The sequence below is a fragment of the Sinohyriopsis cumingii genome, chromosome 6, assembly GCF_028554795.1.
Source record: "Sinohyriopsis cumingii isolate HCF-2022 chromosome 6, ASM2855479v2, whole genome shotgun sequence".
NCBI lineage: Eukaryota > Metazoa > Mollusca > Bivalvia > Unionida > Unionidae > Sinohyriopsis > Sinohyriopsis cumingii.
The window spans coordinates 49,512,743-49,536,054 of NC_142966.1; the positions used below are offsets into that span (position 1 = coordinate 49,512,743).

General features: G+C 33.9%; 1 protein-coding gene across 3 annotated transcripts in view; it reads left to right on the forward strand.

Moving 5' to 3' along the window:
- LOC149796898 (protocadherin gamma-A10-like) overlaps nucleotides 1-23,312 on the forward strand; it is a 94,171-nt gene that overhangs the window by 49,520 nt on the left and 21,339 nt on the right. Inside the window, exon 1 of one of the 3 annotated variants that reach the window (XM_089961553.1) lies at nucleotides 5,499-5,603. The exons of 1 other annotated variant lie outside the window; for it this stretch is intronic. The gene's annotated coding sequence lies outside the window, so the exon portion shown is untranslated. Of the gene's footprint in view, nucleotides 1-5,498; nucleotides 5,604-21,316; nucleotides 21,498-23,312 lie in introns of those variants that run through there. One more of the 3 variants, XM_089961552.1, reaches the window with a different exon arrangement.

Below are 23,312 nucleotides of genomic sequence, written 5' to 3' on the forward strand. Positions count from 1 at the left end.
AAAGTTCCAAAATCCTACACAACCTAGCTGATGGGACTAAATCCCCAAAGTCCTCCACATGCCCACTGACAGGACAGGATCCCCAAAGTCCTCCACAACCCACCTGTTGTTTGAAATTAGTACTGTAATACTCCCAATATAGAGAAAAACTTGTATGACCATATGTGCTCGATTCATTTTCATTCAAATCCTTTGCTTTATGCAGTTTTGACTTTCATTTTTCAGACATTAAAACTTTTTATCATTCCATACCTGCAAAAGCAATCCACTTGTTCATTTCTGTTCACTGTCTGAAGAAAGATTTATGATTTCAATTAAACAAATGCCCTGAGTTTACTTTTTGAAACTCCTCTGTTCCTAATTTTAAAAAATCTAATTACTTTTCATGCTGTGTATGGACCAGTCAGAGGTATGTATCTGGCTTGAGTTACACAACATGAGCTGAGTAGACCATGTTCTGCTGTAGAGAACCATACAGCCATCTTCTCTATAGTCCTGGTGTGAATAAAGAAGCAGAACTCATAAATGCAATCAACACAGTGAGTACAGAATAAATATATCAGGCTATACATATGGTAGTCACCACTCACTGAGGGAGCCTCAGTTTTTCTTTGTTGCTAACATGGGAATCCCCAAATTTTCATTTCTCTCATCAAATATTAACAGCTAAAAATCCCACATTAACAGTTAATGTATTCATTTGTTTTGGTAATGACATGGGTAGCTTCCTTTAATAGCACTTACATGTTCAAAGGTTTAATACCCGTGTCATCACCTCCTGTATTTTGTAATGACTCATGGTTGGTTGGCTGTGGTGGTCAGTGGTGTGTCTGTCCTTTTTTTAATAAATGCATGAGAGGGGCTTTACTTTTTCCCCAACCCCAAGAAAGACAAATATAAACATGCAAAAAATAAAGTCTGGGCTAGAGGGCAGGTATGTTGTTGGAATGGTTGCACAACATATGCTCGAAGAGTGTTCATTATTATGATGCAAGGATTGCTTGTAGGACACACAGTACTAATGGTATGGAAAAATGGGAACCAGCCTGGAAATGGGTGAACATAAAATAGAGTATATATAGGTTAGGCTGACCAGGATTGGCCAATAATGTAAGTTATGATGTAGGACAAAGAATCTTTTGAGAGCTTATCCTAGTTGTAAGTGAAAAAAAATAGAGATATTGTTTTATTGATGGAATTTAAGTCCTTTATCAGTCTTGAGTTTGGAACACTCATTACTAAAATTAGCACCTGACTCTTTGGTACGGAATTGAAAGCACATGTTTCAAACACATGCAGGTCCAGAAAATGCGGCTGCTCATATCCTTTCCTCAACACAGAAGCTGACATCCAGGCATCATCTATACTGATAAATAAAGGTTTGATCATGAGCACTCAAAAAATTTAAGTTAATGAATTTTTAATATCATGGTGTTAGCATAGGTTTACAATGGGAACTAAATTAGTACCATGAGTCCTGTAGCAATGAAGTCAGTCTTCCATATTTTTTAAGGTTTAATTTTATATTTGCAACAGTGTTGTTACTGCAGATGGTTTGATGTTATAGGTACTGAATGGAAAGGACATGAACTCATGCCATGTCTGCCTTGTATATTTTAACCATCTGCCTTGTATATTTTAACCATCTGCAGTGCAAAAACTAAATGAAATAATGTTTTATATGAGTAAACTTTATCACAGTTTTACTAAACGGTTAGTTACAACTAATTAGCCCACACTTCATATTAAATACAATTGGGTATCACAGATTAAAATGAGTGAAAATGTATGTACATGCATTATATTGCTTGAAATACTAACTGATTTTCGCATGTTCATGCAGATGTGTCTGGTCCTAAGGGCTGCATCAAAGTAGGCAGCAGCACAGGCACCATACTTTTTTTCTTTCTCCTTGAATAATTAGCTTTACAAAAACTTAACTCCCTCACTATCTCAGGAAAACTGGAGTGTCTGAGCTAATCAAGGTTGTGAAGAAGATTTGCCTATCAGTGATCCTCCTTTATCAAAGGTCAAGCAGTCTTCTCATGAACTCAGACTCCTAATCTGTCAGTCTTCATTGACCCCAGCTACTACTTCATGTTCCTTGTGTAAGATATAGCCCTAAGAAATTGAGGAAATAAGCAGTCAAATGACAAATTTATTCAGTATCATTCTGTAAATTGGTTTATTTCTGGTGGTTTGACTTTACGGAAATAGAAGCGAATCAATACAGGCCTCTAAGATAAGGAGTCATTCTAAGTTAATGTAAAGGTAATGTGAAGTACATTCCTTCTTACTTAGCAATAATAATATTGTGCTTTTAATTTTAATATGGGAAAATTGTCTGTCAAGAACTGACATTAAAACCAATACTTTAAGAAACATTTGATTTTTACAGAATCTGGCTTTTAATGGAGATATTTTTAGAGTATTATTTCTATTATTATCTATCAACATATGCAGACATCTGCAGCTCTGGGGTGGACACAGGATCAATTCGGTGTGGATTCACTTTGGACAAGGTCAGTTTTTTTGTCTCTTTATTTATAAAGTAAAATATTTGACTGCAATATTTCCCGTCTAAATCCTTTCCTGATGCTCATGCTTGACAGAAATGGTCAGTCTTTCCAGTGTACACTAAATACTGGTGTTGCTGTTACCTCTACTTCATTTAAACTTAAAATATAACCAGAGATTTTAAGAGAAATGAGATACCGAGATACAACAGATGAGTTTCATAATCACTGGTAATTAAAGTGTATATGGGCTACTACATAATTTAGCTGATAAAAAAAAGTCAGACTTAGGGCGTTTGCCTTGCAAATGTGTGAAGACAAAAATGGGCTATTATAACTGAACAGCCAACTTTGCCCTTTAATAGGACATTAACAATCCTAGTTTGAGAGAAAACCTTTAAAATCAAATGAGAGAAAAAATAATCTGAAGATAAAATGAAATCTAGCGGCTAGATACATATACCGTACATATTTGCTTATAAGTTGAGTCAATTTACAAAGAACAAAGATCCTCATCATGTGCCAGCAGATCAGGGTTGATTACTCCTCACAAAACTGCATAGACCCAGATCTGCCAGTCCATTATGTGACTGCAGATCTACGTCCGTGCATTTTGCAGTTGTACTCATCTTATAAGCAAGTACATATGGTATTAGGCACTTCGTCCCATCTCTAAGGTTGACAACTGGAGTGAGCATGATGTGCATCATCAAAACAAACTGGAAGCCAGTTCATTTTAAAAAATTCAATTACCTCTAATGACCTTTGAAAGTTAATAATTACATTAGATAATCACCATAAATTATTTTATCAATAAAGTTTCATCTGCTGTTTGACATATTAGTAGTGAGAACATGGGAATATGGTTAGAAATTATAAGAAAAATCAATGGTGTTTCTGTGAGAAACTGAGATTTTCTACCAATTCTTGAAGGAAGCAATTATACACTGATTAGTGCAGAATAAGGTAAGGATATGGAAATAAAATTCTTCAAAAGGGTACGTGATTTCCTAAGAGAATACGAGGTACAATGAGTGGTCATTGATTTTATCACTGGTAATATTTTGTATGGGCCAAGGTGTTGAAACACTCTCACCCTTTACTGACAGATGTATATTGTAATCCAATGCATGAGTTTAGTAAAATATATTCTATATAACATCTGCATATCTTTCATTTAAATTAAATATTACTTAGAAAATTAAATAAATAAATCATTAATAAATAAAGAGCCTATATAGTACAATGACTAGTCAAGGGTTGGCCATGAAAGAAAAAAAAAGATATATATATATATATATATATATATATATATATATATATATATATATATATATATATATATATATATATATATATATATATATATATATATATATATATATATATATATATGTATTTACATTAAGATTTATCAGCACAAACATTTATTTTAACCAAAAAATTAACTTAATGATCTTGATGGATGATCATTTAAAGTTTAATGCACTCAGATATAGGAAAACAACATGTAATGTTTTGCTGAGTACTTTTCACATCATACACCTGCATTAATTGAGATAGTGAAAAGGGTTTATTGCCATTTTGAAAAGAGAGTCTGCAAACAGTCAGTAAAACAAGAAAGGATAATTTATTTTCATAATTTTATGTTGACAAATTATTTATGATGTTAAGAATTAGAAACAAGAACTCTTAGTTGTAAAACATGGTTTTTATATGTGATACATATATTTTTCAAAGACTGTCAACATATATACCTGATTTTTGTTCTTTTGATGGTTTAATTAAGTTATTATGTTGATCAAATTAAATTTTGTAAATTCTTCATAATTAATAATTCAAATATCACATTGCCATTTCATTCTAAAACAGAACTGCATCTTTTAAATCATAATGATAATTTAAAATTTTGATCAAATTAAATTTTGTAAATTCTTCATAACTAATAATTCAAATGTGACATTGCCATTTCATTCTAAGAAAAAACTGCATCTTTTAAATGATAATTTAAAATTTCATCCAGGTGAATATTGTCCTAAATTAATTTTTCTTTTGTCATCAGAATATTTTAATTAAAGGTTCAAAAGAGGTAGAAGTTACAATTGCACCAATGATTTATTTTCACCGTCAAGTTTTAAATACAATTCTACTTTTGCCCCTACTGTACCTAAAGTGCCAATAACAACTTAAGAAAAAAGTCTTTGTCAGCTGTTATTAAAGAGGCAGCTAAAGAAAGGAAGACAAGAAGCTGACAAAGTAAAATGTAAAATTATACTGAAGAGAAAGCTTGGTGCAAATGTATTATATTAGTTTGCTTCATGGACATGTCATCACCACACAGTAATTTCAAAACAAAATTGGGAGGTACTAGAAGTGTGTTTCTCCAATAAGTTCAGCACCAGAAATCAGCCATGTTACACTGAAACCATATTTGAACACAATATGAAATTCAGTTTGAATTGGTATTCCCAATACTTTAGTAAACATCTGTTTTCCTGTCTGTTTTCTTAGTTAATTGAAAGGTATTAGTCACTTGGAATTTAACTAGCACAATGTCATTGCATTGTCTTTTTGTCTGTTATAGTGATTCTCAGTGGGTGTTCCTTCCTGCAATGAAGGTAAAATCAACAAATTGGTGATCCTGGCCCACACTTTCTCTAGACCAGGCCACTTTCTCTGTGTCACACTTCATTTACTCCTGCAATACTGTTACTGAGGTGAAATGGGCCTTAATTAAGTGGTGTGTGAAGTACTTCTATGTTCCTGTCAGAAAACCTTGATATATGATTCCATTCTGTCCACAGAAACAGCTTAAATCAGTTCTCTTCTCAGCTTCCCAGTGGGGGTTGCTTGAAGCTCCATCAATTCACTCAAATGGGAGGTACCTTACCCCACAGTCCTCTAATTTACATAAATATAGTCCCCCTCCTCTATCAGAGATATATGGCCAATGACCCAACATTAATTTTTCAAGTTTTGCTTAAGAGAACAGACCCTGTGATCAGAGAGGAAGCTGTCATACAGTGCTAATCAGAAGAAGAAAGAAGAGTCTAATGTTTGTCATGGAATCCTGATTTACCTCTGAAGGTACACCAATATATTTATCAATGGGAGGGAGTTATCCATATTCTCAGCTTAATTTATACATTAATTTTTGCCAAATTGCTACTTGTCCACATAATATTAAGGGTGATTCAATTTACAAGGCTGCTGTGGAGTAATGGGAATTCATTAGAAAAGGGGAGCATTCATAGACAGTTTTAAATGGCAGCTAGATATCTTTGGAGTGTTTATTAGAATAATTTTCTGACTTTCCTGAGTTGTTTTACTCTTATTGTGTATGTTGTTTCAGGTTTTGAGGTTACAACATAAACTTTTCAAGTTTTCTTTCACTATTCTCTAATATTACAGAAATATTTAAAATTTGCTTCAGCTGTGCAATGTAAACCAATAGTGAGCACAAGATATGAATGAAATATGCATTTGTGTTTTATCTGTTACTGAGAAGTTGAGATGTTGTTAGCAATATCTAGATTGATTGCTGTTGCTGTTGCTGCTGCTGCTGATTATTATTATTATTGTTATTATTATTATTACTATTAATAATAATAATAATAATAATAATAATAATAATAAAAATAATAATAATAATAATATTATCATTATTATTATTATTATTATTATTATTATTATTATTATTATTATTATTATTATTATTAAGTTATTATTACAAGTGTAATATTTTTTTACCTTCTTTATTCTAAAATTTGGATCCAAAATTAAAAAGATTTGACAGAACAACAATTTTACACGAGTTGGAGGGACCTTACAATGTATTTAAAACAGGTGACTTTAGTACACTGGAAAATCTACATTTTTTAAAAAGTGAAAACCAGAATGATGGTTTTATGGATTCATCCTTTGCCAATGACAGGTGGAAAAGAGAAATGTGATACTTTATGATGCATAGGGTCAAAATACCACATAGATTCATGTAAATGTTACTTTATAAAATGTCACTTTTTGACGACAAGATCCATAAATGACAGTTACATTTCATCTACGAAATTGACATCTGACAGTATTATCTGTAAACCATCACCCATATGTTGTCTTTAGTCACACGGAGACTGTTAAAATCAACCCAGGTAAAATAATCTTGAATAAATTTGATACAGTGAGTACTTAATTCCTACTGTGTATGCTTTTAATGCCCTTTAATAACACAGTTTTCATTCTTACCTTTTTCATTTACCAGGTGATTTTACTGTTTTACCTATTACACCTATATCATATCAAAATCATCAGAAGAAGCAATAGTTTTGTATGATCCTCAAATCTGTCTATCAATATCAACGTTTTTGTACAAGTGATAATGTAGATATAATCAGATACCTGTGGAAATTATTTGAGGACAGATAGTTGGATTTAATGGAGTCATTGTGATCTGGTAGCTTTGATGGTTATTATAAAAAAAGAATACCTTGCCATCTGGTAAATCAGGAATTGTGAGGGAAACATGAATCACACATAAATGTAGCCATATTGTCTGAATAATGGGCGTGAGGTCAGGGATACAGATGACAAGATAACCCTAACATGATGAGAAATCAAGGTCCTGTTGATGTACTGACATACACAAGTTCTCTGATCTTACATTCAGATAACACATCAGCAGGCAACAAAATAATCTGGTATCTTATGATACTTGCTTTTGTGTGAATAAAGAAAGAATTTTAAACAGTTTGCAATTTATATCAAGGAAATGTAAAATTACGGAACTTTTTCAATAGCAGGGCTGGCTACAGAGTTTTACTTTTTATTAAAATATGTATTCTTAAAAATGTGCACACACATAACAGCACAAAACTTTGTGGTGTGTTTTTACTTGGCAATGAAATATCCTTGGCATGTTTTCACTTAGCAACAGAATATCCTGGATGTCTTTTCGCAAGGTCATTTCGAATTCTGTGTTAAGTTTTTTGTTAAAGTATTTGCATGGTCGTAAGTTCCAAAGAATGAAAAGGATAGTTATTATACTTGAACCGTAGAATAGGCAAGCACTGGCCTTTCATGTTCATGTGCTCCTCCCCTCCCTCTGATTCTCTGTCAATGTCAAGGTCATGGAAAGTGAAAACATACAGGCATCTGTATCAGACAGGAAAGCATGCAATACATAATTGGAATTTCTAGCTCACTGTACTTTTTGTCACACAGATAATTCTGTGTAAATATATTAGATGGATCTGTGCTGTACTGAGTAAGACCAAGCATAACAGTGTTGCTGGATCAGGGTCTATACTGTATACAACAAGTCCTTATATAACTATGTTGATGGATCAAGGTCTATACTGTATACAACAAGTCGTTATGTAACTATGTTGATGGATCAGAGTCTATACTGTATACAACAAGCCCTTATATAACTATGTTGATGGATCAGGGTCTATACTGTATACAACAAGTCCTTATATAACTATGTTGATGGATCAGGGTCTATACTGTATACAACAAGTCCTTATATAACTATGTTGATGGATCAAGGTCTATACTGTATACAACAAGTCGTTATGTAACTATGTTGATGGATCAGAGTCTATACTGTATACAACAAGCCCTTATATAACTATGTTGATGGATCAGGGTCTATACTGTATACAACAAGTCCTTATATAACTATGTTGATGGATCAAGGTCTATACTGTATACAACAAGTCGTTATGTAACTATGTTGATGGATCAGAGTCTATACTGTATACAACAAGCCCTTATATAACTATGTTGATGGATCAGAGTCTATGCTGTATACAACAAGCCCTTATATAACTATGTTGATGGATCAAAGTCTATGCTGTATAAACAAGTCCTTATATAACTATGTTAATGGATCAGGGTCTATATTGTTTACAACTAGCCCTTATATAACTATGTTGATGGATCAGAGTCTATACTATATAAACAAGCCCTTATATAACTATGTTGATGGATCAGTGTCTATACTGTATACAACAAGTCCTTATATAACTATGTTGATGGATCAGGGTCTATACTGTATACAACAAGCTCTTATATAACTATGTTGATGGATCAGAGTCTATACTGTATACAAGTCTTTATAAAACTATGTTGATGGATCAGGGTCTATACTGTATACAACAAGCTCTTATATAACTATGTTGATGGATCAGAGTCTATGCTGTATAAGCAAGCCCTTATATAACTATGTTGATGGATTAGGGTCTATATGGTATACAACAAGTCCTTATTTAAAGATGTTGATGGATCAGGGTCTATACAGTATACAACAAGCCCTTATATAACTATGTTGATGGATCAGAGCCTATACTGTATAAACAAGCCCTTATATAACTATGTTGATGGATCAGAGTCTATACTGTATAAACAAGCCATTATATAACTATGTTGATGGATCAGGGTCTATACTGTATACAACAAACCCTTATATAACTATGTTGATGGATCAGAGTCTATACTGTATACAACAAACCCTTATATAACTATGTTGATGGATCAGAGTCTATACTGTATACAACAAGTCCTTATATAACTATGTTGATGAATGATGATCTGTATTGTATACAGCAATCCCCATTGTGATGGATCAAGGGCTATGCTGTACAAAGCCAACTCATTTAGAATGATTTGATGAATCAGGGTCTTTTACTATTTTGATGAATCAGGGTCTATACTATATACAGCAAGGACCTATGTAACCCTTGATGAATTGTAGTCTATGCTGTATGCAGCATGTAATCGTCTTAATGAATCAGGGTCTATACTGTATACAGCAAATCCCTATGTAACCCTTGATGAGTCAGGGTCTATACTGTATACAGCAAACCACTATGTAACCCTTGATGAGTCAGGGTCTATACTGTATACAGCAAAACCCTATGTAACCCTTGATTAATCAGGGTCTATACTGTATACAGCAAAACCCTATGTAACCCTTGATGAATCAGGGTCTATACTGTATACAGCAAAACCCTATGTAACCCTTGATGAATCAGGGTCTATACTGTATACAGCAAATCCCTATGTAACCCTTGATGAATCAGGGTCTATACTGTATACAGCAAAACCCTATGTAACCCTTGATTAATCAGGGTCTATACTGTATACAGCAAAACCCTATGTAACCCTTGATGAATCAGGGTCTATACTGTATACAGCAAAACCCTATGTAACCCTTGATGAATCAGGGTCTATACTGTATACAGCAAAACCCTATGTAACCCTTGATGAATCAGGGTCTATACTGTATACAGCAAACACTTATGTAACCCTTGATGAATCAGGGTCTATGCTGTATACAGCAAACCCCTATGTAACCCTTAATGAATCAGGGTCTATACTGTATACAGCAAACCCCTTTGTAACCCTTGATTAATCAGGGTCTATACTGTATACAGCAAAACCCCTATGTAACCATTTTTGCCTGTTACAATGTGCACAATACAACAAACTAATTCTGATGATTAATCAAAATTATTGATGATTGTTAAAAAAAGTCAAATATTTTCACTCCATTAAAACCCAGCACATTTCTTAATTGAAATTAAGTGATTCAAAGCAACATATTAATTTTGAAAAAATGATTTTTTTTTCAATAAAAAGTATAGAAATTATCTGGAATTATTTAAAACTGATGCTTAATCAGTTTTGAAGAATTGAATGGCCCAGAACTACATTACATGATGGGCAGGCACTTTAGAAATTATGATCCTTGTTATTATACCCCTGCCTCAGTAATACTGATCCTTGTGTTCATCCATCCCTCCATCCAGCTATCACCATTATGATCTTTGTTATTATACCCCTGCCTCAGTAATACTGATCCTTGTGTTCATCCATCCCTCCATCCAGCTATCACCATTATGATCTGTGTTATTATACCCCAGCCTCAGTAATACTAATCCTTGTGTTCATCCATCCCTCCATCCAGCTATCACCATTATGATCTTTGTTATTATACCCCTGCCTCAGTAATACTGATCCTTGTGTTCATCCATCCCTCCATCCAGCTATCACCATTATGATCTTTGTTATTATACCCCAGCCTCAGTAATACTAATCCTTGTGTTCATCCCTCAATTCATCCAGCTATCACTATTATGATCTGTGTTATTATACCCCAGCCTCAGTAATACTAATCCTTGTGTTCATCCATCCCTCCATCCAGCTATCACCATTATGATCTGTGTTATTATACCCATGCCTCAGTAATACTGATCCTTGTGTTCATCCCTCCCTCCATCCAGCTATCACCATTTTTCCATCCTGCATTTGTTAATGCTACTAGTACTGAAGTTTATTTTATGGATTGCTTTAAAACTATTTACATGTAAATATTATTGACATTACCTGAAGATGTGCATACTGACAAATCATTTTTTTTCTGCAAGCTTTGTTAGAGTTCTTACCCTTGCATCTTGTGCAACATATGACCCAATCTTGCCAGTACAACTAGTTCCACAATGTCAAGACATCACTTGGCCCTGACATATTTTGTAAGTTTTACCCTTCTTGCCTTGTACCTTATCACAGTGTATGACATATTAACATCATTAGGACAACATGTTCTTCAATTTTTGATGGATTGTCATAAAATTTGGAAAATATTATTGACAGGACCTGAAGATGTGCAAGTTTTAGATCTCTTTTTACCCACAATGATTTTTGTAGAGTTACTGCCCTTTATGTCAAATACCATAAGGTGGCACTCACCAGATAATATGTACTTTTGAGAGAGTGACATATGTAAGGTGAAGTAGTTCGCATTTAAAACATGCACAGTGGAGAGAATGTTTGCACACCTCTATGCTACATTAATGTAATGTGGATGATATTTCTTTTGGATATTGTACTTTTGGAAATTTTACATGATTTAAGCACACTGCTAACTAAAATGACTGCTCCCTTGTGTTAAAAAATCAGTCTGAATTAGTCTAAAGTACACTATACATAGCAGCTATTAAAATAGGGAAAATGAATTTTGCCAGACTAGACATTACCAGCTTCTGAAAGTGCAATGAATGAATTACCAAATATATAAAATGTAAAAACAGTTATCGGCTCTTTTTTATACAATTGACCTCTGAAGTTCAGGAAGTGAAAATGACCAAGTAGAGCTAGCACTTTTTTGAAAGGTGCACATTTGAAGTAAGGCCAAGCTGTATACTCTATAACCCATAGTACACCCATCAATCATACACCAAAATAAAGGGAATTAAAGGTTCTTTGCATTATACCTAAGATATACAAGGTCTTTTTTAAATAGCCAGTATAACCAGTGAGGAAAGCCGGGGACATTCTTTTTCTTTAAATTCCTAACCCTATGCAAAATGCGAAACTGTATAGCGCCACCTAATGTACCCACAATGATTTTTGTAGAGTTATTGCCCTTTATGTCAAGTACCATAATGTACCCACAATGATTTTTGTAGAGTTATTGCCCTTTATGTCAAGTATCATAGTGCAGTGTATGAAACAATCCTTCAAAGCACAACTAGTCTTGCAGTTTTTGATGGATTGGCACAAATCTGGGTAAATATGATGGTCATCACCATGAGATCTGGTATCTTGATAAATGACATTGCATGAAAAAATATCAGTACCACAACTAGTTAGTATATTTGTTGGATTGCCATGAAATTTGGTAAATATTAGTTTTGTGCACATCAAGAATTACTTTGCTATTGCATATTTTAGTACCATCTTGTAATAGTGTATGACACAATCTCACTCTTACAGAGTAAATGTTGCAGATGTCTTTGTAACATACAGCAATTTTAAATTGATGTACATGATTATGTGCAAGGCTAAATCTATGGCATGTTATAGGATACTATACTTTAGTGCATATAGTTAAATCTATGGCATGTTATAGGATACTATACTTTAGTGCATATAGTTAAATCTATGGCATGTTATAGGATACTATACTTTAGTGCATATAGTTAAATCTATGGCATGTTATAGGATAATATACTTTAGTGCATATAGTTAAATCTATGGCATGTTATAGGATACTATACTTTAGTGCATATAGTTAAATCTATGGCATGTTATAGGATACTATACTTTAGTGCATATATTTAAATCTATGGCATGTTATAGGATACTATACTTTAGTGGATATAGTTAAATCTATGGCATATTATAGGATACTATACTTTAGTGGATATAGTTAAACCTATGGCATATTATAGGATACTATACTTTAGTGCATATAGTTAAATCTATGGCATGTTATAGGATACTATACTTTAGTGCATATAGTTAAATCTATGGCATGTTATAGGATACTATACTTTAGTGCATATAGTTAAACCTATGGCATGTTATAGGATACTATACTTTAGTGCATATAGTTAAACCTATGGCATGTTATAGGATACTATACTTTAGTGCATATAGTTAAATCTATGGCATGTTATAGGATACTATACTTTAGTGGATATAGTTAAACCTATGGCATATTATAGGATACTATACTTTAGTGCATATAGTTAAACCTATGGCATGTTATAGGATACTATACTTTAGTGCATATAGTTAAATCTATGGCATGTTATAGGATACTATACTTTAGTGCATATAGTTAAACCTATGGCATGTTATAGGATACTATACTTTAGTGCATATAGTTAAATCTATGGCATGTTATAGGATACTATACTTTAGTGCATATAGTTAAACCTATGGCATATTATAGGATACTATACTTTAGTGCATATAGTTAAACCTATGGCATATTATAGGATACTATACTTTAGTGCATATAGTTAAACCTATGGCATGTTATAGGATACTATACTTTAGTGCATATAGTTAAATCTATGGCATGTTATAGGATACTATACTTTAGTGGATATAGTTAAACCTATGGCATATTATAGGATACTATACTTTAGTGCATATAGTTAAACCTATGGCATGTTATAGGATACTATACTTTAGTGCATATAGTTAAACCTATGGCATGTTATAGGATACTATACTTTAGTGCATATAGTTAAACCTATGGCATGTTATAGGATACTATACTTTAGTGCATATAGTTAAACCTATGGCATGTTATAGGATACTATACTTTAGTGCATATAGTTAAATCTATGGCATGTTATAGGATACTATACTTTAGTGCATATAGTTCAATCTATGGCATGTTATGGGATACTATACTTTAGTGCATATAGTTCAATCTATGGCATGTTATAGGATACTATACTTTAGTGCATATAGTTAAATCTATGGCATGTTATAGGATACTATACTTTAGTGCATATAGTTAAATCTATGGCATGTTATAGGATACTATACTTTAGTGCATATAGTTAAACCTATGGCATGTTATAGGATACTATACTTTAGTGCATATAGTTAAATCTATGGCATATTATAGGATACTATACTTTAGTGCATATAGTTAAATCTATGGCATATTATAGGATACTATACTTTAGTGCATATAGTCAGGACTTGACCGATTAGTATGAGGTTCTCTTTGATAACTATATCAGGCAAAACTGGAAAAGGCGTGAAGATTGGGGTTTGCTCATATAAATTAATTAAATTGTTATATTTTGTATACAGGGGGGATCGTGTTGTTCTTTTCTATATCTCTACCCTGATCTCCATTTATTCCATCCATCGATTTCATATTTTGATATTAGTTCAATCCAGGCTCTAATATTGTGATTAATCATCCTTAGAAACATCGATAACCATCACCAAACGAAATAGACCTTGACACTCACTAGTCATGAATTTTTTTGGGCATGAAACTTGATAAATATTGCAGTCATGACCTGAAGATACACATATCTAAAAATTATTTTGCTCCCATAATTTGTTTTGCAGAGTTATTGCCCCTGTATGTCTTGTATGTTAATGCATTGTATGACAAAATCTCTTTAATATAACTTGTAATGCAGTTTGCAGTGGATTTCCAAAAACTAGGTAAATGTTATATTTATCACCTGAAAACATGCCTATCAAAAGGTCACCAAGCTACTGCTGCTTTTGCTTAGAGTTATTACCCATTTTGTTTTGTAGTTTAACGCAGTGTGTGACACAGTCTTATTAGAGAACATTAGACCTACAGTTCGCTACCATAATTCATTCAAATCAGTACATCTTATGAGCATCATCTAAGATGCACAGATTAACAAATCGTTTGTTCTCCTAGAATTGTTTTTGGCACTACTGGCTGTACACCAGAAAGGCTTATGGGATGTTCTGTTGTTTTCATCTATCATCCATCTGTTGGTTGTTGTCCACTGTTTATCCATCAGTTAGCAAGTTTGTTATCACTACTCCTCTAAACTACTTTGAGGATTGCCCTGAAACTTGCATATTAATCCCATGGTCTAGTTCAGTGATTCCCAACCCCCAGGTCATGACCCAAATGAGGGTCATAAGGACATTATGGGGAGCCACAAGGATTTTTGTTTTAGAGTGGTAAAACTTATTATAATGTGCAAATAGGGTTGTGAGGTTCAGAAAAACTATTTTTAGGCTCACAGCCAAAAGAGGTTGGGAACCACTAGTCTAAATGAAAATGGTACCAAGCTGAAGTTGAAAATGGCCACCAGGGCAGCCATCTTGCAAATCTTGTTATCACTAATCCTCCTGAATGAATGGTTGTGTCAACATGGGGCTTTGACTGAAATGCTTCTTATGGTGTCTAGTTGGTCCTAAATGAAAATGGTACTGATCTGATGTCTAATATAGCCATACTTTTCAACCATCTTGAAAATCATCTGATTTACTGTTCCTCCTGAATTGATGGTCATATCAGCATGAAGACTTATTATAATGTCTAGCCGATCCTAAATAAAAATTATGCCAACTGATATCCAATATGGCCACCATAGTAGCCATCTTAGAAATCCTGTCAGCACAACTCATTGTGAACAGAAATTAAATAACTTTAAATTTTTGAGTGCTCATGATCAAATCTTTATTTATCAGTATAGATGAAGCCTGGATGTCAGCTTCTGTATTGAGGAAAGAATATGAGCCGTGGCGTTTTCTGGACCTGCATGTGTTTGAAACATGTGCTTTCAATTCTGCAACAAAGAGTCAGGTGCTAATTTTAGTAATGAGTGTTCCAAACTCAAGGCTGTTAAAGGACTAAAATTCTATCAATAAAACAATGCCTCTATTTTTTTCACTTAAAATGAGGATAAGCTCTCAAAAGATTGTTTTCCCTAAAATATAACTTACATTATTAACCAATCCTGGTCAGCCAAACCCATATACACTCTATTGTATGTCACCCATTTCCAGGTTGGTTCCCATTTTTCCGTATCAGTAGTACTGTGTGTCCTGAAAGGATGGTCAAATCAACATGGAGTTTTCACTGAAAGACTTCTTATAATGATTAGTTGGTCCTGAATTTAAATGGTGCCAATCTGACACCCATTAAGGCCACCATGGCAGCCATCTTGAAAATGTTGTTATTGTTACTCCTCCAGAATGGAAAGTCACATCTAAATGATATTGTTATATCTATTCCTTCCAAACAGATGGCTATATCAACATGGGGTTTTCAGCAATAGACTTTCTATGATACCTAGTTGGTCCTAAATGAAAATGGTGCCAGTCATACATCCAATATGGATGCCACAACAAATATCTTAAAAATCTTGTCATCACTACTCCTCCTGAATGGATGATAATTATGACATGGGGGTTTTCACCAAAACACTTCTAATGATGTTGACTTTGTCCTAAATGAAAATAGTGCCAAGCTGACATCCAAATATGTGTACTTCAGCAGCTAATTTGAAAATCTTGTTGTCAGTAAAAAATATCAAAAGTGGTTTCAACACAAAGCAGTTAAAAGAGAATTCTGGGAAATTCTCTCTGCCTAGCAGAGCATCAGTCCCCTTGAGGGACTCTTGTTTGTAAGAGTTATTACCCTTGGAGTTACAGCTATTGCAGTGACAAAATGTTGTGACTGCAACAGTAGCTTTTAGTGGAATGCTCTGAAACTTAGTACATATTATTGTCACCATCAGAAAATATGAATGTTGACAAATCATTGAACTCACACTATTTTCATATTTCTTGCTATAATCTCCATTATGATGTAGGTATGGGGTGCAAGATGGGTTGGGTATATCTGCATCAGCAAATTGCTCAACATTCCTCTAGTTCTTTTTTCTGATTTCATGCAGACAGCAGCATAGACCCAGATTTACCATCGTATAATGTGTAGGCAGATCAGGGTGTTTGTTATGTGTTCTTGTTGTGATTTCAAGTAAACAGCATAGACCATGAGCTAATGCCAGCTCCAGGCCAGTATATTATTAGGCTCCAGGCCAGTATATTATTAGGCTCCAGGCCAGTATATTATTAAGCTCCAGGCCAGTATATTATTAGGCTCCAGGCCAGCATATTATTAGGCTCCAGGCCAGTATATTATTAGGCTCCAGGCCAGTATATTATTAGGCCCCAGGCCCCTCCATTATAAAGCTTACTCTGGACTTTTGAGTTACAAGTGTTACTTCAGATTGATAAATCTTGCTCCGATTTTACAAGTGCAACATTTTGATTGGTCTGAATATTAGCAAGTAAGGTTTGTAGTCTGACTATAGTTTTATGACAGCAAGGCCTTAACTAGATCTCAGCTGTCCACATTTAAGGCATGCATTACACTCTGTATATAAAGTGTACAAAGCATACATTGACCTGGCTCTCCACCTTCTCCAATTAAATTAACATCTTGTTTCTGATTCAGGTTTCTGAAATTAAAAGGTAAAGCTACACTTTAATTTGATTATAATAAATCTTTCTTACCTACATTTTTGTGGTGGCCCAATACAGGATAATGTTACAGAAGAGTGGGCAATTCTTTTGTTCCAAGGACAGCTAATAAATAGTTTTTCCCAACACTAAAACTTATTTCTGCCTTATACCAATTACAGTTATATTGTTGATTTAAAATCAAGCCTAGATGATAGGAACAGCTCTTTGAAGTGTGGTGTCAATTTGTAACACTGTCCTTTTCAAATAATAGAGTGTTTTGATTAGATGTTTGATATCACTTATCTTCAGCAAAATGTATTTTTGTTTGATCTTTCTTTAATCCTTTCTGGAAATAATTGAAATAAAAGAATAAAGAAGAAACTTATATGAGATTTACTTATTTCTGACAAAGTCCTGGTTTTCAATAAATATGTATTTTTATAGATCAAAGATAAGTAATTTTAGGGGTTACACTTTCATTGCACTTCAAATTATTTCAAGCAAATTCCTAAAATAATTGTTCACAAAGTACTCGTACCAACCCATTCTCTCTCTCTCTCTCTGAACTCTCTCTCTCTGAACTCTCTGAACTCTCTCTCTCTCTCTCTCTCTGAACTCTCTCTCTCTGAACTCTGAACTCTCTCTCATAACTCTTTATCAAAGTTATGTGACTTCGAATCCCAACATTAGATCAGCCTGGGTTTGGTACCATGAAGTCTCCAAAAATAATGTGACTAATTGAATTCCTAATTGGATTATCCTGGGTTGGGGACCATGGTGTATCCAAATGATGTGACTAATTGAATCCATAATTGGATCAGCCTGGGTTGGGGACTATGGTGTGTCCTAATGATGTGACTAATTTAATCCCTAATTGGGTCAGTCTGAGTTGGGGACCATGGTGTCCAATGTATGTGACTAATAGAACCCCTAATTTGATCAATCTTAGTTTGACACCATGATGTGTCCAAATGATGTGACTAATTGAATCCATAATTGGGTCAGTCTGAGTTGGGGGCCATGGTGTGTCCAATGTATGTGACTAATAGAACCCCTAATTTGATCAATCTTAGTTCGACACCATGATGTGTCCAAATGATGTGACTAATTGAATCCCTAATTGGATCATCCTGGGTTGGGGACTGTGGTATGTCCAAATGATGTGACTAATTGAATCCCTAATTGGATCAGGCTGGGTTGGGGACCATGATGTGTCCAAATGATGTGACTAGTTGAATCCCTATTTGGATCAGCCTTCACTACCATGGTGTGTCCAAATGATGTTTCTAATGAATCCCTAATTGGATCAGCCTGGGTTGGGTCCCAAGGTGTGTCCAAATGATGTGACTAGTTGAATCCCTATTTGGATCAGTCTGGGTTGGGGACCATGGTATGTTCCAATGATGTGACTAATTGAATCCCTAATTGGATCAGCCTGGGTTGGCTACCAGGGTGTGTCCTAGGGCAAGATACTTTACTCCAGCACTAAATAACCTACTTTGTGTTGCTTTGTCATAAAGCACCAAACACCTTCTCTCTCTCACTCTTTCTCTTTCTCTCAGGAAGAGTGATGATTTGCTAAACAGTCCCTTCATTGATGAAAATACTCAAGTTATATAATTTGAAATTTAAGGAGACAGATACATGATTGTTTTTGTGTTAGATCTGCAATTTAAGACGAGGAGTTAGGATTAGTAAACGTACAACTGTATGCACATGCTCCATCCTGTGTCAGAGGACATTGTTCAACTCTCAACTTAGTACTTGACAAACGTATTTTGATAGTCCTGTGTTTCATTAGATTGAAAATAAATTCCTGTGTGTACTTGTAACACCTCAAATGGGTCTTTTTAATTTGTCCTAAGAATACACTGTAAGGTAAATTTGTTACATCTTGTACTACAAATGAAAGATACTTTTAGAAGCTAGAAAAGTTTAAAGGTTCTTATAACAATGACAGTGTCAAATTACGAATTTCATTTAAAACCATTATAAATCTCATTCTTTATAAATTCAAGTGGCAACAACATTTTCTTTAAAAATAATCAATGGGTCAATGACTGTGCAATAAACAGAAGCTCATAAGAGAGGTAGTCTCAAGTCAGGTAATTTGTATTTAGACTCAATCCATGTCAATTCAGGTAGTTTTTATTTATATTCAGTACATATCAGGTCAGGCAATATTTTAGTAAGACTCAGTACATGTCAGTCAGGTAATTTTTATTTAGACTCAGTACATATCATGTCAGGCAATATTTTAGTTAGACTCAGTACATGTCAAGTCAGGTAATTTTTATTTAGACCCAGTATATGTCAAGTATTAATCTTTATTTAGACTCAGTACTAGTTAAAACAGTAAAACACAATAATTTTGATGAATTTAATAATAACTGCACAAATTTCAAATGGTTTCCCAAAGTTTTGAAATGAACAATCTCTTCATTGGGGGAAGAAACAACTTATGTACACTAGAAAGCACTAAATACAAAATATAAGAAAATTTCTCAAATCCAACATGTTAGAATCACTAGGGGGAAGTTACAACAGGATATATAAACTTAATTAAAAAGTTATGTAACAATGATAAACAAGTGCATTTTTGTGTCTATCACACTATCACACACAGAACCAACAATTGTGTGTGTGTACATGTATATATATATATATATATATATATATATATATATATATATATATATATATATATATATATATATATATATATATATATATATATATATATATATATAATGACAAACATACCCTCACAACACTAAAATACATTACACAGGACATAAAGAGAAAAATATTAGAAATATTTTAAACATTCTTAAAATCATACATAACCTAATTCACATAAAGTCGTTTCAAAGATAAATGAATAGCCTAAGGCATGTCTGATAACTTTCCTCTAAAACATTTTTTTATTTGGGACCTTCATAAAACAATTAGGGAGGTTCTCACACCACATCTTTTGCATAACTCCACACACAGGGTTGTGAATCAACCCACAAATAACACTTCATTCAGCAAACCATGCTAGTCCAGACTGACCCAAAATATTCCCTTTGTAAGAAATCTCTTTGATTTGCTCAATTGCATCAAAGAACAACCTTTGATAGTGTAATCCAATTGAAACAGCCATAAATTTTCTTAGCTCTTCATTCAGTTCAGGATGTTTTCTATTCAGGAAAGACTTGTTACAATTTAGTCCCTGGGGTAATAGTGTATAGAGAAAAGATAGTTTATCAAATACATCAGTCTATGTAGCCAGCACTGGGAGGGACCTCTTTTGTCATGATTTCTCTGAATCCAATTAAGGTGTCTCAAAACAGGGACCAAACAGGATCCTAACTGGACCCAATGTACCAATGAAACAATTATCTCTGGTGTGTCTCTGATGTTTACAGACATGTGAAGTATTTTGGGGTTTTGTATAGAGCTGGTTATTGTTATACTACAGACAGATAATGGACTAATTGCAGATAATTAATGGGAGATAATTATTTTGGGGGTTGGGTATGGGGCTTTAAATTGCATGGCAATGAGTGCTGTGTTTCAGTCTATGTGCTGACCAGTTACTAGGAGAATGATAGCATAACAGAGAACTTTTTCAAGTGGATTATTCTATTTCCGCATTTTTCGGGATTGTAAATCTTCATTTATTTATAGAGGTAAGATCTTGGAAATTATACGTTTTTGCACAAAATGAAATTATTTCTATCACCACTTTTCTTATATACTCTTTTCTGTCACTTTTGCTTCATTCATATATGAATGAATGAATGAAGCAATATAAATATATATGTTGTTTGTAAATACTATTCAGACTAAACATTTAGTAACTTTTAAATGTTTCTGTAAAAAAGAAAACACTATAATATTTTCAGTTAATAACTAATTGAACAAAAGGAGAACACAGAATACAGAAAAACTATTGTGGTGCCAGCAAATTCCTTGCTCATGTTGTGGCACTTAATTTGACAGGTGCTCACAGAACCTACAAGCACCAGCCTCTTGGAGCTGACAGTGGATTATTTCAGGAGTGTTTATTATCAGGAAGAAAAGTTACAGACCTGTCTAATTGTTGACTCATACTAGACAATGCCAGGCTATTGTTACCAGCAGCTGTATTAATTTATTATGCCTCCCTTGGAGAAGATCTCCTTAAGCAAGGTTATGTTTTTCAGTGTATTACAGGTGAGTTAATTATGCATGTTATTATTGCTTTGGATGTGTTTATGCCACGTTTTCTTTAACTGTGTGCTAATCTTGTGATAATTTGTGTATTGTTTAATATTGATGGTAATATATAAATGCATATTTCTTCAGAAACAGCATTCCCTCATTACAACAGTGTATGGGAACCTTAGTTTATAGCACCTTAAAGTGAGACTACCTTATTTTAAAGTACACAATTCACTTAATTTTACAACCACTTAATAAAATGTCACCCATGACCATAATTGTCATATAACATGATTTCTGTTATAATGAAGGTCCTTATAGTAAGGGAGTGAGATTCTAGTTATGTTGGAAGATACATTCTCAAATAATATTTGAATTATGAGAGTGAAATCTAATTCCATAGCAACATATTTTGTCCTTTAAACATCAATTAGGGATGGAGGAGATTGTAACGATAAAAATGTAATTTGTTTACTTTTGTGCATAACTTGTACATTATCGTGGGGGAGTTCCTTTTACTTTATGAAGCAAAATATCATCATCTTAAAGAGAATTTACATATTTGAACAAAAATGTGTTTATCTTTTCCCATGAATTTACCCTGTTTGAAATTCAGCTTTTTGTATTTTTCTTCTTTGTGTATGTGAATTTCCCATGGTGCATGCCATTGGAGGTGTCCTTGTGTTAATTGCTATTCCCCTTAACTCCTGGTACAGTCCCTCTGATTTTAGTTCTGGCAGGGAACCTCTGTGGAGAGGAAATTTGTAAATCAGACAGAAGATGAGAAAAACTTAGACCAGAAGTCCCTGAAACTCCAATAAATCACTCATCTTGTCAAAACAGTTTGCATTCCCAACTTATTTGTTTGCAGTTTTGTAATTGCGATTCATGCTTTTTGTGGCCTGCTAATCATTTTTCTTAATATGAGTTGGGACCAACAATGTAATGTATGTCTGCAGCTACGGTATACTTGTTGAACACAAGCTGAGTGAGGGATTTATTGCTCTGGTAAGTTTATTTTAAATAAAAGTTTCCAAATTCTCAGGGTAGCCAAAATTCCAGAGCATGTTTATCCAATTATAAATGTCAGCTGTGTGATCTAAGAAATCAGTTCTGTAGAAACTAGACATGAATGGAGGATGACAAGATGCTTCTTATCTCCTCTCCTTTCTGATTAATACAATTGTTCTCTCAAATTAGCACATGGCTTTATTATCTAGTTTCATCGGGAGGTGATTCATGCAAGGAAAAACACCTATTTTTCAAAGCAAGCTTTTTTGCCCTTAGCATGAGATGCAAGAGGAAAGCACTCAAAGTGGTCTTAAATCGAGATAATAGGGAAAGCACTAAGGGTGGTCTTAAATCCAGATAATAGGGAAAGCACTAAGGGTAGTCTTAAATCCAGATAATAGGGAAAGCACTAAGGGTAGTCTTAAATCCAGATAATAGGGAAAGTACCAAGGGTAGTCTTAAATCCAGATAATAGGGAAAGCACTAAGGGTGGTCTTAAATCCATATAATAGGGAAAGTACCAAGGGTAGTCTTAAATCCAGATAATAGGGAAAGCACTAAGGGTGGTCTTAAATCCAGATAATTGGGAACGCACTAAGGGTGGTCTTAAATCCAGGCAAAAGGGAAAGCATTCACTGTTTCATCCAGTCAGATTTTTAATTTGGCTATAGGCAGTACAGTACAGTAGTCTTCATCTTGAGAGGCCTCTCTCAAGTGAGGCCACACCTGTTTTAAGACCACCTTGAACAATATCATAAAATAATATAGTTTTAGCTTTTTTCCTAGTCATGAGCGTACAGCTCTTTTATAAGGTCA